Source organism: Callithrix jacchus, chromosome 1 (assembly GCF_049354715.1).
Source record: "Callithrix jacchus isolate 240 chromosome 1, calJac240_pri, whole genome shotgun sequence".
Classification (NCBI taxonomy): Eukaryota; Metazoa; Chordata; class Mammalia; order Primates; family Cebidae; genus Callithrix; species Callithrix jacchus.
The window spans coordinates 180,005,691-180,019,691 of NC_133502.1; the positions used below are offsets into that span (position 1 = coordinate 180,005,691).

Below are 14,001 nucleotides of genomic sequence, written 5' to 3' on the forward strand. Positions count from 1 at the left end.
GCTGTTCCTGGCGCGGGGTGGGCCGGGCCCCAGCGGCGCCAAAGTTGGCGGCCGGGGGAGGGAGGTGAGCGGCCGCCCAGACAGTCTCGGTGTGAGTGCGGGGACCAGAGGGTTATTTTCGAAACTGAGTGCTCCCTGGCTAAAAATGTTTAATAATAAACAGGATGTCGCCACTCGGGGCCTGCCAGATGGGTTTTTCCCCCCGCCTCTTTTGCCTTCCCTAACCCCAAAGAGAGAAATTTCAGCCCTGTTGAAACTGGGGGCCTCTGAAGAGTGGATTTGCCTACTTAAAATTGAGGAGTGGATTTTTTTTCCCTTTTCTTTACTCCTTGTAAATATCATGGGAAAACGAAGCCCACCTTTAGGCAAGAATAGGATGTGAGCTTGAAGGAAGTGGGAGAAGGGGGGCTGGGGAGTGTGTCATTTGCTAAATGGCTGCCTGGGAGAGAATTTTAAACCCTTTGGTTTATGGGACTGTTAAACTTTCCCTAAGGTTTTTTTTTTTTTTTTCCTTAAGGTTTTAGTGTGCATTTGATGTGGCTTTTTGTACAGTATCATCTAGTTTGGTTTTTGTAACCATCCGTATGCGGTCTTAGCATGGTTTCTCCGAATCTCGCTGCAGCCATTAAGCCTTGTCTGTGCACCGCGTTCTGGTGTAAGGTGGGACTGGGGAGGCCCAGGCGTTGGGGTGCAGATCCTGCTGCTTTCCTCTCTAAACCTAGTGACTCTGGGGTCAAGGCTTCATCTGCATAAATAGGGGCGTGCACCCTCCACCTGGCAGGTTTGGGCGATGTTGAAGGACTTGGCACAGTTGGTTCGCGACAGTAGTTCCTCCTGCGGCTGTTGGTATGACTGCTGTCCCCAGTCCTACGACAGACATGAGCCCCTTGTGGTGCCACCCATAGAGCCAGACTGTGCCCATGGATGCCACAGGTGCTGGCCTAAGGCAGGGACAATACAGAAGGAATTCAAGGCCCAAGCATCAGTGAGCTTGCTTATATGGTGCTGAGCATCTGGGCAGGCAAGGATGGGAAAGAGTAGCATTTGGAGCCCTCCAGAGATGAATAGACCCGGGGCGGGGGCGATGTGGGGGTGTGGTAGTTGGTCAGTTTAAGGCAGGGTTAGAACTGTACGAGATACTCAGGACAAACAGACGGTCAAGAAGTCCTGCCTTCTGAGGATAACTGCTTTCCTTGGGGATTGGCAAATAATAACTTGTTCGGGCAAGTATGTGTCTTGGAGCCTGACTGGCTGGGTTCTGGTCCTCATCGGGTTACCCTTAGGCAAGTGTCTGAGCCTCAGCTCCTGCATCTGTAAAATGGCAATAATTATATCTGCCTTGGGTATCTATTAGGGGTCTTGGGAGGCTCACGTAAGATTCTCGTTGAAGTGTGTCTCCATAGGAAAGTGATGAAATGTATGTTTTTGTTGTTTTTCTGGTTTCCTTTCCTTCCTTCCTTTTCCTTTTGTTTCTGTCTCTCTCTTGAGACAGTCTTGCTTTGTCACCCAGGATGGAGTGCAGTGGGGTGATCTCAGCTCACTGCAACCTCTGCCTCTTGGGTTCAGGCAATTCTAGTGCCTCAGCCGCTGGAGTAGCTGGGATTACAGGCATGTGCCACCACACCCAGCCAATTTTTGTATTTTTAGTAGAGACAGGGTTTCACCATGTTGGCCAGGCTGATTTCGAACTCCCGACCTTAGGTGATATGCCTGCCTTGGCCTCCCAAAGTGCTGATATTACAGGTCTGAGTTGCCTCGCTGGGCCTCCTTTGTCTTAATGCTTCCCCCCCCCCTTCTCTTGGTTGATGGAGCTGTGACCTCCCCATCCCAAATTCTGTGACCAGCTAATGTTTGGTTATGGTGACTATCACGTAGCTGCCTGGAAGCACCAGAATGGCTTAGTACAGGTAGGGAGCTCAGCCAGATCTCTGTGTCTGCTGCTTGAGACCAATAACGCTAAGAAGCAGGAGGCTGAACCCAGCGCTGGCCACAAGTAAGGACGGAGACCCAGGTCGCTTCTTGTCTAAACGTGTTAGTTTTTTGGTAAATGGCCCTGCAGTGGTTCTACATTTTGTTGGGGAATTTGTTTTGGTTCATTTTGGCATTCCCACAACCATGGTTTTTTTTTTCGTAAAATGTGGCATCCCCCTCCCCCAGACCTCCTGGCTGTGAGACTGAGATGTTTTAGCAGAGTCCTGTCATCCTTTGATTTTTCCTCACTTCCTGCCTCTAGGCCTGTCCTTTCCATGTGGCTTCACTCAGGCCCAGTCTGGCTCTGGACTGTTGGTTAGCTTAGGCCAGGAGACAGTGGCTGCCTCTCCCACGAGGCTCTGCTTACTTGTGAATTTCGGTTGTTCGTGGCCCCCTAATGCTGATTGCATGCCCTTGCATTAGTCCCTAAGCCCACTATGTGGGCATCCCTTCTCGTACAGTGCCTTTGGCCGTCTCCAGCCTCCACTGAGCCCACATGGGTAAAAAGGAAGAGCCAGGAAACCTTGGGAGAGTGGAATTTCAGGAATGGCAAGTCAGAGCTGGTCCAGCATGGGTCCGGTTGCCTTGGGCTTTGCTGAGGGATTTTTGTTAGTATTTTTTTGGCCTGTTCACAACTCCTACCCTTTTTTGAGTTTCAGTTCTCTTTTTTTTTTTTTTTTTTTTAATCCTGAAGGGTTATTTTATTGTACTTTTAAGGTCTTTTTTTTTTTTGCCTTGCACAAAGTACTGACTCATGTTACTGATGGCTGTGGCTCTATGCTTGTTACATGTCTCACTATCCTACCATTTAAGATTGATCATTTCTGTGTTGGTTTCTGTTTCAAACTGGAATAGGCGAGGTGGGTCAATTCATGTATTTCTAGATTCAATAATGAGGCTTCTCTACTGTGAAATGTACATCTCTTGTCCTGGGTGGACACGTACTAAATAGGGCCTATTTTTACTAGATTTTAAAACAATGCATTTCTCCCTGAAAAACAAAATTTCCAGCAGGAGACATTGGGCTTTGTGATCTAAATCTTTTTTTTGAGATGGCCCGAGTGCAGTCATGTGATGTTGGCTCACTGCAGGCTCTGTCTCCCAGGTTCAAGTGGTTCTTCTTCCTCAGTCTCCTGAGTAGCTAGGACTCTAGATGTGCGCCACTGTTTCCATCTAATTTTTGTATTTTTATTAGAGACAGGTTTTCATCATGTTGCCCAGGCTGGGTTTTGAACTCCTGACCTCATAATTTACCTTGGCCTCCCAGCTGCTGGGATTACAGGTGTGAGCCACAGTGCCTGGCCTAAATCTTGTATTTTTGGTTTTAAATAAATTTCATGTAAGGAGGCAGAGCTACATAGACTGTCTTCTTTTCAGATCATAACTCAGTCTCTTTTTAGGATTATTTCTAGGACTTGTACAGCCTCAGGAGACTTGGGTCTGTCATTGGGACAAAAATATACAGGCACTGGCTGTGGTGCTGGAGATGGGAGCAAAATGGGTTATGGTGAGCTTTGTTTCTGGTGTAATAGAATTGTTTGTCATCAGCTTTTTGGTTTAAAAGATGCTATTCAGATTGGGCCTCCTCACCTGGGGACCAGCAGACCTGGGCCTTGGCGTTGGCGACATCACTGTTTATACCTGTGGGTGGTATGTGGGCAATCTCTTTGCGCCGTGAGGGAGGTTTGCCTTAGTGACTTGAGCCAGAAGTCGTGGTTGAGCTTTGTTCTCAGCTGTACTTGTTGGTTTTCCGTGTGACCTAAGAAACAGCTTTCGTCTGATATGAAGTGCATCCCCGAGGTGCTGGTGGCAGTGCTGGTTTGTGAAGCGTTGCATGCAGCAGGAGTAGCTGGCAGAACAAAGCCTATCTCAAGTTGCTGGCGGTTTTTCACATCTCCTACAGGACTTCCTTCCGTTCTTACCTCTGCAGTCAGTTGTTTGGTTCCTGTCTGGACTCTCTTCCTCTTTTCCAAGATAACCATCAGCCTTTTTCTCTGTGGGGCTACAGAAGCAGTATTTATTGCATTTTTAATTCACTTGTCAGGCAGTAGATACTCTTTGAGCACCTATAAATTGCCAGCCATTGTACAATGCCCTTTAAATACATTTTTCTGGTGGCGGGGCAAGGTGGCTCATACCTGTAATCCCAGTACTTTGGGAGGCCGAGGTGGATGGATTGCTTGAGGCCAGGTTAGGACTAGCCTGGGCAATGCGATGAAAAAAAAATGTCTTTTAATAGTAGGATATAGTGGTGCATGCCTGTAGTCCTAGCTATTTGGGAGGCTGAAGCAGGAGTATCACCTGAGTTTGGGAGGTTGAGCTTCCAGTAAGCCTTGATCATGCCACCACACTCCAGCCTCGGCAACGGAGTGAGAACCTGTTTGGAAAATAAAAAAAGGGCAGGTGTGGTGGCTCACGCCTGTAATCCCAGCACTTTGGGAGGCCAAGGCGGGTGAATCAACTGAGGTTGGGAGTTCAAGACCAGCCTGATCAACATGGTGAAATCTCATCTCTATTAAAAATACAAAAAATTAGCTGGATGTGGTGGTGCACACCTGTAGTTCCAGCTACTCAGGAGGGTGAAGCTGGAGAATCGCTTGAACCTGGGAGGTGGAGGTTGCAGCGAGCTGAGATGGCGCCACTGCACTCCAGCCTGGGTGACAGAGTGTGAGATTCTGTCTCAAAAAAAAAGGGTGGGGGAAATACTGAAAATAATAAATACCAAGATAAATATATGAATCACTTGTGACCTCACCATCCAGAGCTAACTACATTAAACATGCTGGTGTGTGTCTTTCCTCTGATGATGCTTGTGTTTTTAAAATTAGAGCAATAGTATATGCGTTGAGTGTACACTTGATAGGTTGCTTTTTCCTTTTTAATGTTGTACTGTATTCCTCTAAGTTACTTTTATAATTACACAATTGCTGTCATACAGATGTGCCATAGCTTACTGAATCCTGTATTATTAGACATTTAGATTCTTGTTGCCCTCTTTTCCCTCTTATAAGCAAAACTATAGGGAGCATCTTGGCATGTAAGTCTTAGTCCACATGGCTGATCATCTCCCATGAGTGGAATTTCTGGAGTCAGAGGGTTTCAGGCTTATTCTTTTCTGGACAGGATCAGTTTTCTCCTTCAGTCCTTGTTGCCTCCCTCTCCATCCTTGAGCCAAAAGCAGCCTCTTTCTTTTTTTCTTTTTTAAGGCAGGGTCTTGCTTTGTCGCCCAGGCTGGAGTTCAGTGGCGCAATCTCAGCTCACTGTAACCTCTGCATCCTGGGCTCAAATGATCCTCCTGCCTCGGCCTCCCAAATAGCTGGGACCCTATTGGCATGCGCCACCATGCCTGACTAATTTTGTTTTTTTTTTTTTTTTTTTTTTTTTGTAGAGACAGGGTTTCACCATTTTGCCCAGGCTGGTTTGTTTGTTGTTGTTTTTTTTTGAGTAGGCATCCTGCTCTGTTGCCCAGGGTGGAGTGCAGTGGTGTTATCTTGGTTCACTGCAACCTCCACTTCCTGGGTTCAAGCACTTCTCCTGCCTCAGCCTCCTGAGTAGCTGGGATTACAGGCATGTGCCATCACGCCTGGCTACTTTTTGTATTTTTAGTAGAGATGGAGTTTCATTATGTTGGCCAGGCTGGTTTTGAACTCCTGGACCTCAGGTGATCCACCGCCTTGGCTTCCCAAAGTGCTGGGATTACAGGTGTGAGCCACCGTGTCTGGCCACCCAGGCTGTTTCAAACCTTAGACTCAAGCGATCTCTCTGCCTCAGCCTCTCAAAATGCTGGGATAACAGGCATGAGCCGTGGGACCCAGCAAGGAAGCCTCTTAAATGAGCCACTGGGTTCTCTGGTTAAGCAGTTTCAGGAGTGAGCTTGAGGTCTTACACCATTTACTGGTGTGAGCCTGGACAAGCTTTTTATCTTAAATACTTTTTGTTCTAGAGACAAGGAGATATGGATGCCCCATTGGCTCCTTGGGAGATCCTGGTCTGGTGGTGAGAAGGTGGATGCCTCCTTAGGGAGGCCCTGGAGAGCCCCTCACCTAATTTTGGCCTCATCCTCCTATGATTCTTTCGGAGCCCCCTAAAGTTTCTCTTCATAGCACTTTTCACAACTTGTAAATAGGGTTTTTTTTGAATTTCAAAAGTTGTGAAGTATACATAACATAAAATTGACCATGTTTAAGTGAGCAGTTGAGTGGCATTAAGCACATTCACAGTGTTGTGCAACCATCACCACCAGCCACCTCCAGAACGTTCTCATCTTCCCAAACTGAAACTATTCCCATTAGATACCAACTCCCCTCCCCCGATCCATTGGCGGCAGCCATTCTCTCCATTCTTTCTCTCTCTCTCTCTCTTTTTTTTTTTGAGACAGGGTCTCACTCGACCAGGCTGGAGCGCAGTGCTGTGATCTCGGCTCACTGCAACCTCAGCCTCTTGAGTAGCTGGGATTACAGGCACACACCACCACACCCAGCTAATTTTTGTATTTTTTGTAGAGATGGGGTTTGACCGTGTTGACCAGGATGGTCTCGATCTCTTGACCTCGTGATCCACCTGCCTCAGCCTCCCAAAGTGCTGGGATTACAGACGTGAGCCACCATGCCTGTCCTAATTTTTCTATTTTGTATTTCATTTTATTTTACTATTTTTTTGAGACGGAGTCTTGATGTCACCCAGGCTGGAGTGCAATGGTGTGATCTTTACTCACTGCAGCCTCCGCTTCCTGGATTCAAGAGATTCTCCTGCCTCAACTCTCGAGTAGCTGGCATTACAAGTATGCGCACCATGCCCAGCTAGTTTTTGTGTTTGTAGTAGAGATGGGGTTTTGCATGTTGGTCAAGCTAATCTGGAGCTACTAACCTCTAACCTCAAGTGATGTGCCTCAGCCTCCCAAAGTGCTGGGATTACAGGTGTGAGCCACTGCATTTGACCTGTATTTTTTTTTATAGAGATGGGTCTTCACCATGTTGTCCAGGCTGGTCTTGAACTCGTGGCCTCACGTGATTTGGCCTCCCAAAGTTCTGGGTTTACAGGTGCGAGCTACCATGGTTGGTCTTTTTTTTTTTTTTAAGACAAGAGTCTTGTTCTGTTGCCCAGCCTGGAGTACAGTGTCATGATCTCTGCTGTCTGCAACCTCCGTCTCCTGGGTTCAAGAGATTCTCTTGCCTCAGGCTCCTGAATAGCTGGGATTACAGGCCTGGATAATTTTTGTATTTTTAGTAAAGACAGAGTTTTGCTATGTTGGCCAGGGTGGTCTCGAACTCCTGAGCTTAAGTGATTTGCCTGCCTTGGCTTCCCAAAATGCTGGAATTATAGGCAGGTATAATTCCTTGGTGGCAATGGTGAGCCACCTTGCCTCGCCCACCATTTTAGTTTCTGTGAACTTGACTACTCTTGTTACTGTTGTTTTGAATTTGACTACACTTAAGTATCTCATGTAAGTGAGATCATCTATATTTGTCATTTTGTATCTGGCTTATTTCACTTAACATAATGTTTCCAAGGTTCATCAATGTTGTAGCATGTGTCAGAACAGAACTTCCTTTTTTTTTTTTTTTTTTTTGAGATGGAGTTTTTCGTTCTCGTTACCCAGGCTGGAGTGTAATAGTGCGATCTCGGCTCACCGCACCTCTGCCTCCTGGGTTCAGGCAATTCTCCTGCCTCAGCATCCTGAGTAGCTGGGATTACAGGCACACGCCACCATGCCCAGCTAATTTTTTGTATTTTTGGTAGAAACGGGGTTTCACCATGTTGACCAGGATGGTCTCGATCTCTTGACCTCGTGATCCACCCGCCTCGGCCTCCCAAAGTGCTGGGATTACAGGCTTGAGCCACCGCGCCCGGCAGAACTTCCTTCTTAAGGCAGAGCTCTTTGGGAGGCCAAGGCGGGTGGATCACGAGGTCAAGAGATTGAGACCATCCTGGTCAACATGGTAAAACCCCATCTCTCCTAAAAAAAATACAAAACATTAGCTGGGCATGGTGGCGTGTGCCTGTAATCCAGCTACTCAGGAGGCTGAGGCAGGAGAATTGCCTGAACCCAGGAGGTGGAGGTTGGGGTGAGCCGAGATCACGCCATTGCACTCCAGCTTGGGTAACAAGAGCGAAACTTTGTCTCAAAAAAAAAAAATTTTTTTATCTGTATGTATCTACCACAGTTTTGTTTATTCATCCAGCAATGGACAGCAGCCTGTAGATAGTTTTGTTTTCTTGTATTGAATGGTCCTTCTTCCCAGTGGAGTGAGTGAATGCATCCGGAAGCAGAATTCTGTTGCTTCCCATTCATTGATGTGTGCCAGGTATCTGGGAAGGGGGTCTCATAGGAGCCCTCCCAGAAACCAAGCTCACCTTAGTCTGGGTATGGCGCGGTCAGGGAAGGTGCTCTGGAAAATGTAGCTGACTTGAAATAAGCACCACTTGGAAACAGTGTGCCAAGGCCTGGAATATTAAAAATGTGTTCCTATGTGGAAATCAGAAATGTATGGGTCCCAGAAGAGACCTTGTGGGTCAGCCTGCTTTCCAGAGTGCCAAAACCCTTTGAATGGCGAACATTATGCAAGCGTTCTCGTCCGGCCAGTGGCCAGAGGGGAGGAGGGCAGAGAATTACTGTGGCTCTGGGAAGCCCTCATCGACTTGCTTCAGGATTATCTCTTTGTATGGAACCACTGGATGGATCCCTGCAGGACCTACTGGAAAAAGGAGGTCATCTCCAGCACTCTTTCCATGGGTCCTTTGTGTCTTGCAGAACTTTTCGGCAGGTGTTGTTTACATATGGTTCAGAGCCTAAAGAACAGCTCTGTTCCAGGCCAGGGCAGCAAGCACAGGCCTGTCCGGGAGGGGTGTCATCACTCCTGCCTGCCTGCCTGCGCTACCAACCTGTCAGTGGATTGAATGGGCAAAGTGTTCAGAAATCCTTGAACAGAGGATAGTGTTCTGAATCATCGTGGAATTTTCCGGTTTTTTTAATTTGATAAAACATTAATCACAAAATTATACTTTTAAAAAAAAAAGAAATTTAAAGCCAAGTGTATGAAGAGAAATGAAAGCTTCTCCCCAAGTAGTAATCACCATTGATAAATTTGGTTTGTTTATCCTTCTAGACTCAATATAAATATGGCCTTATGTAGGTTTTTTTAAACAAAAATGGGATATACTATGCTTTATTGTATTGCAACTTGTATTTTCAAAATATTGCAAGCATTTTTTTCATATATATTTTTAAGCATAACTTATTTTAACATTTAGTTTCAGTAATACTTTTTTTTTTTTTTTGGAGCAGGCTGGTCTTGAACTCTTGGCCCCCAGCTATTTTCCCATCTTGGCCTCCAAAAGTGCTAGAATTATAGGTGTAAGTCACCACACCCAGTTTTCCATATTAATATGAACAGACCACCACACTCAGTGTTTTAAAATCCAGTGTTAGGTTTTTTTTTTTTTTTTTTTTTTGGGGGGGGGAGGAAGGCAGAAAGGAAGGGAGTAAGGACGGTAGGGAGGAAGGAAGGGATGAAGGAAGGAAGGAAGGGAGGAAGCGGGGAGGGAGGGAGGGAGGGAGGGAAGGGAAGAAAGGAAATCAAGCAATGAAAGAGACATTGCCGACCTGGATCTAGAGGTTTACAAGTTGATTTCTTTTTTTTTGAGAGAAGGAAAGAAAAAAAATAAGTAAAGGAGAGGAAGAAAGAGGAAGAGAAAGAGGGATAGTAAATGGAAATATTGCTTTATTTTGAAAAAAATTGGGTATTAATAATGGCCAATCAATGTTTCATTTAAACTAATGGGTAGGTGTGATGTGGTATTGACAAGAATGTATATTTTGTGTATTTGAAGTGGAGAGCTCTATAAATATTTATTAAGTTTACTTGTTCTGGATCTGAGTTCGAGTCCTTGATATCCTTATTAATTTTCTGTCTCATTGAATCTAAGTCTCCTATCTGGGTGATAGGATCGTTAGCTCTTGTTGTTGCATTGATCCTTTTACCACTATATCTTTGTTGCTTTAAAATCTATTTTATCCAATACAAGAATTGCAACTCCTGCTTTTTATTTATTTTTTATTTTTGCTCTCCATTTGGTTGGTAAATCTTTCTCCATCCCTTTGTTTTGAGTCTTTGTGTATCCTTGCATGTGAAACAGGTCTGGATGTAACATGCCATTGGGTTTTGGCTGTGTCTTTTGATTGGGAATTCAGTCAATTTAAATTTAGGGTTACTGCCATTTGATGTTGACTGGCTGTTTTATCCATTTGTTGGTGTAAATTCTTCTTTATGTTGGTGCTCTTTACTTTTTGGTGTATTTTTAGAAAGGCTAATACTGGTTGTTTCTTTCTGTGTGTAATGCTTCTTTCAGAAGCTCTTGTAAAGCAGGCCTGGTGGTAATAAAATCTCTGAGTTCTTGCTTGTTCATAAAAGATTTTATTTTTCCTTCAGTTGTGAAGCTTAGTTTGGCTGGATATGAAATTCTGGGCTGAAGGTTCTGTTCTTTGAGGATGTTGAATATTGGCCCCCACTCTCTTCTGGCCTGTAGAGTTTCTGCCGAGAGATCTGCTGTAAGTCTGATAGGCTTGCCTTTGTGGGTAATCTGACCTTTCTCTCTGGCTGCCCTTAGTATCCTCTCCTTCGTTTCAACCCTGGTGAATCTAACGATTATGTGCCTTGGGGTTGCTCTTCTTGAGGAATATCTTTGTGGTGTTCTCTGTATTACCTGGGGTTGAATGTTGACCTGCCTTGCTAGTTTAGGAAAATTTTCCTGAATAATATCCTGAAGGGTATTTTCCAGCTTGGATTCATTCTCTCCGTCACATTCAGGTACACCCATCAAACGTAAATTTGGTCTTTTCACATAGTCCCACATTTCTTGGAGACTTTGCTCATTCCTTTTTATCCTTTTTTCTCTAATCTTTTCTTCACGTTTTATTTCATTAAGTTGGACTTTGACCTCTGATATCCTTTCTTCTGCTTGAAGAATTCGAGTGTTTAAACCTGTGCATACTTCTCGGAGTTCCTGTATTGTATTCTTCAGTTCCATTAATTCACTCATGCTCCTCTCTAAGTTGTCTATTCTCAATAGGATTTCATCAAACCTTTTTTCAAAGTTCCTAGTTTCTTTACGTTGGGCTACAACATGTTCTTTTAACTCACCGAAGTTTGTTATTATCCATTCCTTGAAGAGTGATTCTGTCATCAGGAGGCGCTCGTTCTCCATCAAGCCTTGTTCCATTGTTGATGTGGAGCTGTGATCATCTTTAGAGGGAGAGGCGTTCTGACTTTGAGTATTCTCAGCTTTTTTACGCTGGTTTCTTCCCGTCATTGTAAATTTATCCTCCTGTCGTCTTTGAAATTACCAACTTTCAGATTAGGTCTCTTGAGTGGACGTCCAGGTTGTTAGTTCCCAGGGCCAGAGCAGCGGCGTTAAAACTGATGGTGCTTTTCTGCCCAGGATTCTCCTGTCGGGCTTCCTTCTTGTTTCCGTAGTAGGCGACTCTGCCTTCCCGGGGCTCCAAACCTCGGTCAGAAGGGAAACCGGTCCCGTTTACTCTGCGCCGAGCGCTGCCGCGCGGAGGTGCCGGCGGAACCGCTGCGCCGACCACGAGAGTCGCGCTGGCGACTCGTGTGTTTCCACCACTGGGGGATCTTCTGCTCCGTGAGCGACAAGACTTTGTCTTAATGTGTGGCGTCCTCTAGTTCTCCGCGCCTTCCCTGAGAGCTGCAATCCCGGGATGTTAGCGATCAGCCATCTTGGATCGTTTCCCCCAGTGTTAGGTTTTAACAAAATATACAGGTGTATAAAGAAGAAAAAATAGTTTTTAATCCTGTGGTTTAGATATTCCCAGTTGACTTTTTTTTTTGGAGACGGAGTTTTGCTCTATTGCCCAGGCTGGAGTGCGGTGGCACCATCTCAGCTCACTACAACCTCCACCTCCCAGTCTCAAGTGATTCTCCTGCCTCAGCTTCCTGAGTAGCTGGAATTACAGGTGCCTGCCATCATCCCCAGCTAAGTTTTGTATTTTTAGTAGGCATGGCAATTTACCATGTTGGCCAGGCTGGTTTTGAACTCCTGACTTTGTGATCCGCCTCAGACTCCCAAAGTGCTGGGATTACAGGTGTGAGCCACCCACCCGGCCTTTCTGTGTTTTTAGTAGAAACGGGGTTTCACTATGTTAGCTAGGCTGGTCTCGAACTTTTGACCGCAGGCAATCCACCCAACTCAGCCTCCCAAAGTGCTGAAATTACAGGCACGAGCCACTGCAGCCGGCCCCCAGCTGACTTTTCTTTTTTTCTTTTTGAGACAGAGTTTCGCTCTTGTTCCCCAGGCTGGAGTGCAATGGCGCAATCTCGGCTCACCGCAACCTCCGCCTCCTGGGTTCAGGCTATTCTCCTGCCTCAGCCTTCTGAGTAGCTGGGATTACAGGCATGCGCCACCATGCCCAGCTAATTTTTTGTATCTTTAGTAGAGACGGGGTTTCACCATATTGACCAGGATGGTCTCATTCTCTTAACCTTGTGATCCACCCGCCTCGGCCTCCCAAAGTGCTGGGATTACAGGCTTGAGCCAGCGCGCCCGGCCCCAGTTGACTTTTTAAAAAGAAAATCCAAGCTCTTAAGGGAGGTATAAGGGCTCTTCCCCATTCCCTTTGAAAGGAAACCACTGTGAGAAAGTTCTTGGGATTCCTTCCAGAAAAAACCCCACATTATCTGCATGCACGTTTGTATTCTTCAAGTGTGCTGCTGCCCTTTCACGTGATAGTGTCTCAGCGTGCTCCCTGACAGCCATGCAGACGGATTATGTCATCGATTTTAGCAACTGCAGAGAGTATTTTGTGAGTATACTTGATTTAACCTGCCCTACTTGTGGACATTTGGGCTATTTGTAGTTTTGGAATGTTACACAGTTTTGGTAAAACTGTACCACATTTGTCTTCAAAAACATGCAATTTGTATGTAGGCGTATAAATGTGAGAGAGTGGTTGTGCATTGTGAACTCTTCAACTGAATAGCATTTTGGTAAGAATTCTGCTAAATTCCTCTTCAGAAAACTTTTTATCAGTTTATGTAATCGTATGTGAGCATATGTTTCTGGACTATGGGCTTTTCTAAATGAACAGCCTTTTTGGATTGTTTTGGGTGTGCACATTTTCCAATCAAAAGCTACTGTTTCCGGCTTTCTCTGGTCAGCGTAGGGTCCGATGTTTTGGTGAGCTCGGGCAGGCAGCCATCAGACACAGCAGCTCTGTTCACAGTGCAGAAGCAGCCACTGGAGGAGTCATTCTAGGTGTCTTGTTAGGTGAAGGCCATTGGTGGGAACTAGAAGGAGGCGATAGACACAGGCAGCCAGGTCTAAGGTTGATTTTCTGTATCAGCTAAAATGATGGTCCTTGGTGCCTGTTTTCTTCCAACCGTTACACTCTAGAGCCTGGTGCATAAAATTCAGAGATGGCCTCCATTTTAAGTTTTCCTATAGCCCTGCGTTTCATAGCCCTTGGTGGTTTTGTCGCTGTTACTATTCATTGCTGTTGACGTGCCACGCCTCCTGCCCCCCACTTTGGTTTAGTTTTTCCAGGAGATCACACCAGTGGTTGAAGTGACTGCAGAAATGAAGCCCTGGCATGCCTGGGTGGTGGTGTTTCATCAGGCTAGGCTCGGGGGATTGGTACTCTGGCAAGAGGCGGTGCAGTTTGGAATTACACTGCTCTGGCCCCTGGGTGGTTATTGTTAGCTGGAACTCATTCAGATAGAGCTCCCTGGGAGAGTTGGGAATGCCATGCCCCCTCTTCCTGGTGGAGAATAGCTCTCCCTGGCAGGCACAGTGCAGCACCCCACATTGGAAGCCCTGCTTTGGGGTCAGCTGCCTTCAAGTCCAGGTTCTACCACTTAAAAGCTGGGTGACCTGGGGCCAGTTTTTATATCTTTTAATCTCCGTTCTCTCCTCTGCAAAATGTGATAGTAATACCTTCATAGGATCGGGGAAAGGATTCAGAGGCTCATGTGCTGCAGAGTTGATAGGGCACCTGGCACAAGGCAGCAGGTTCTC

At 45.9% G+C, this 14,001-nt stretch overlaps 1 protein-coding gene across 50 annotated transcripts in view; it reads left to right on the top strand.

Moving 5' to 3' along the window:
• The window catches only part of PRRC2B (proline rich coiled-coil 2B), a 113,349-nt gene that overhangs the window by 11,646 nt on the left and 87,702 nt on the right, over positions 1-14,001 (top strand). The gene's annotated exons all lie outside the window — the stretch shown is intronic.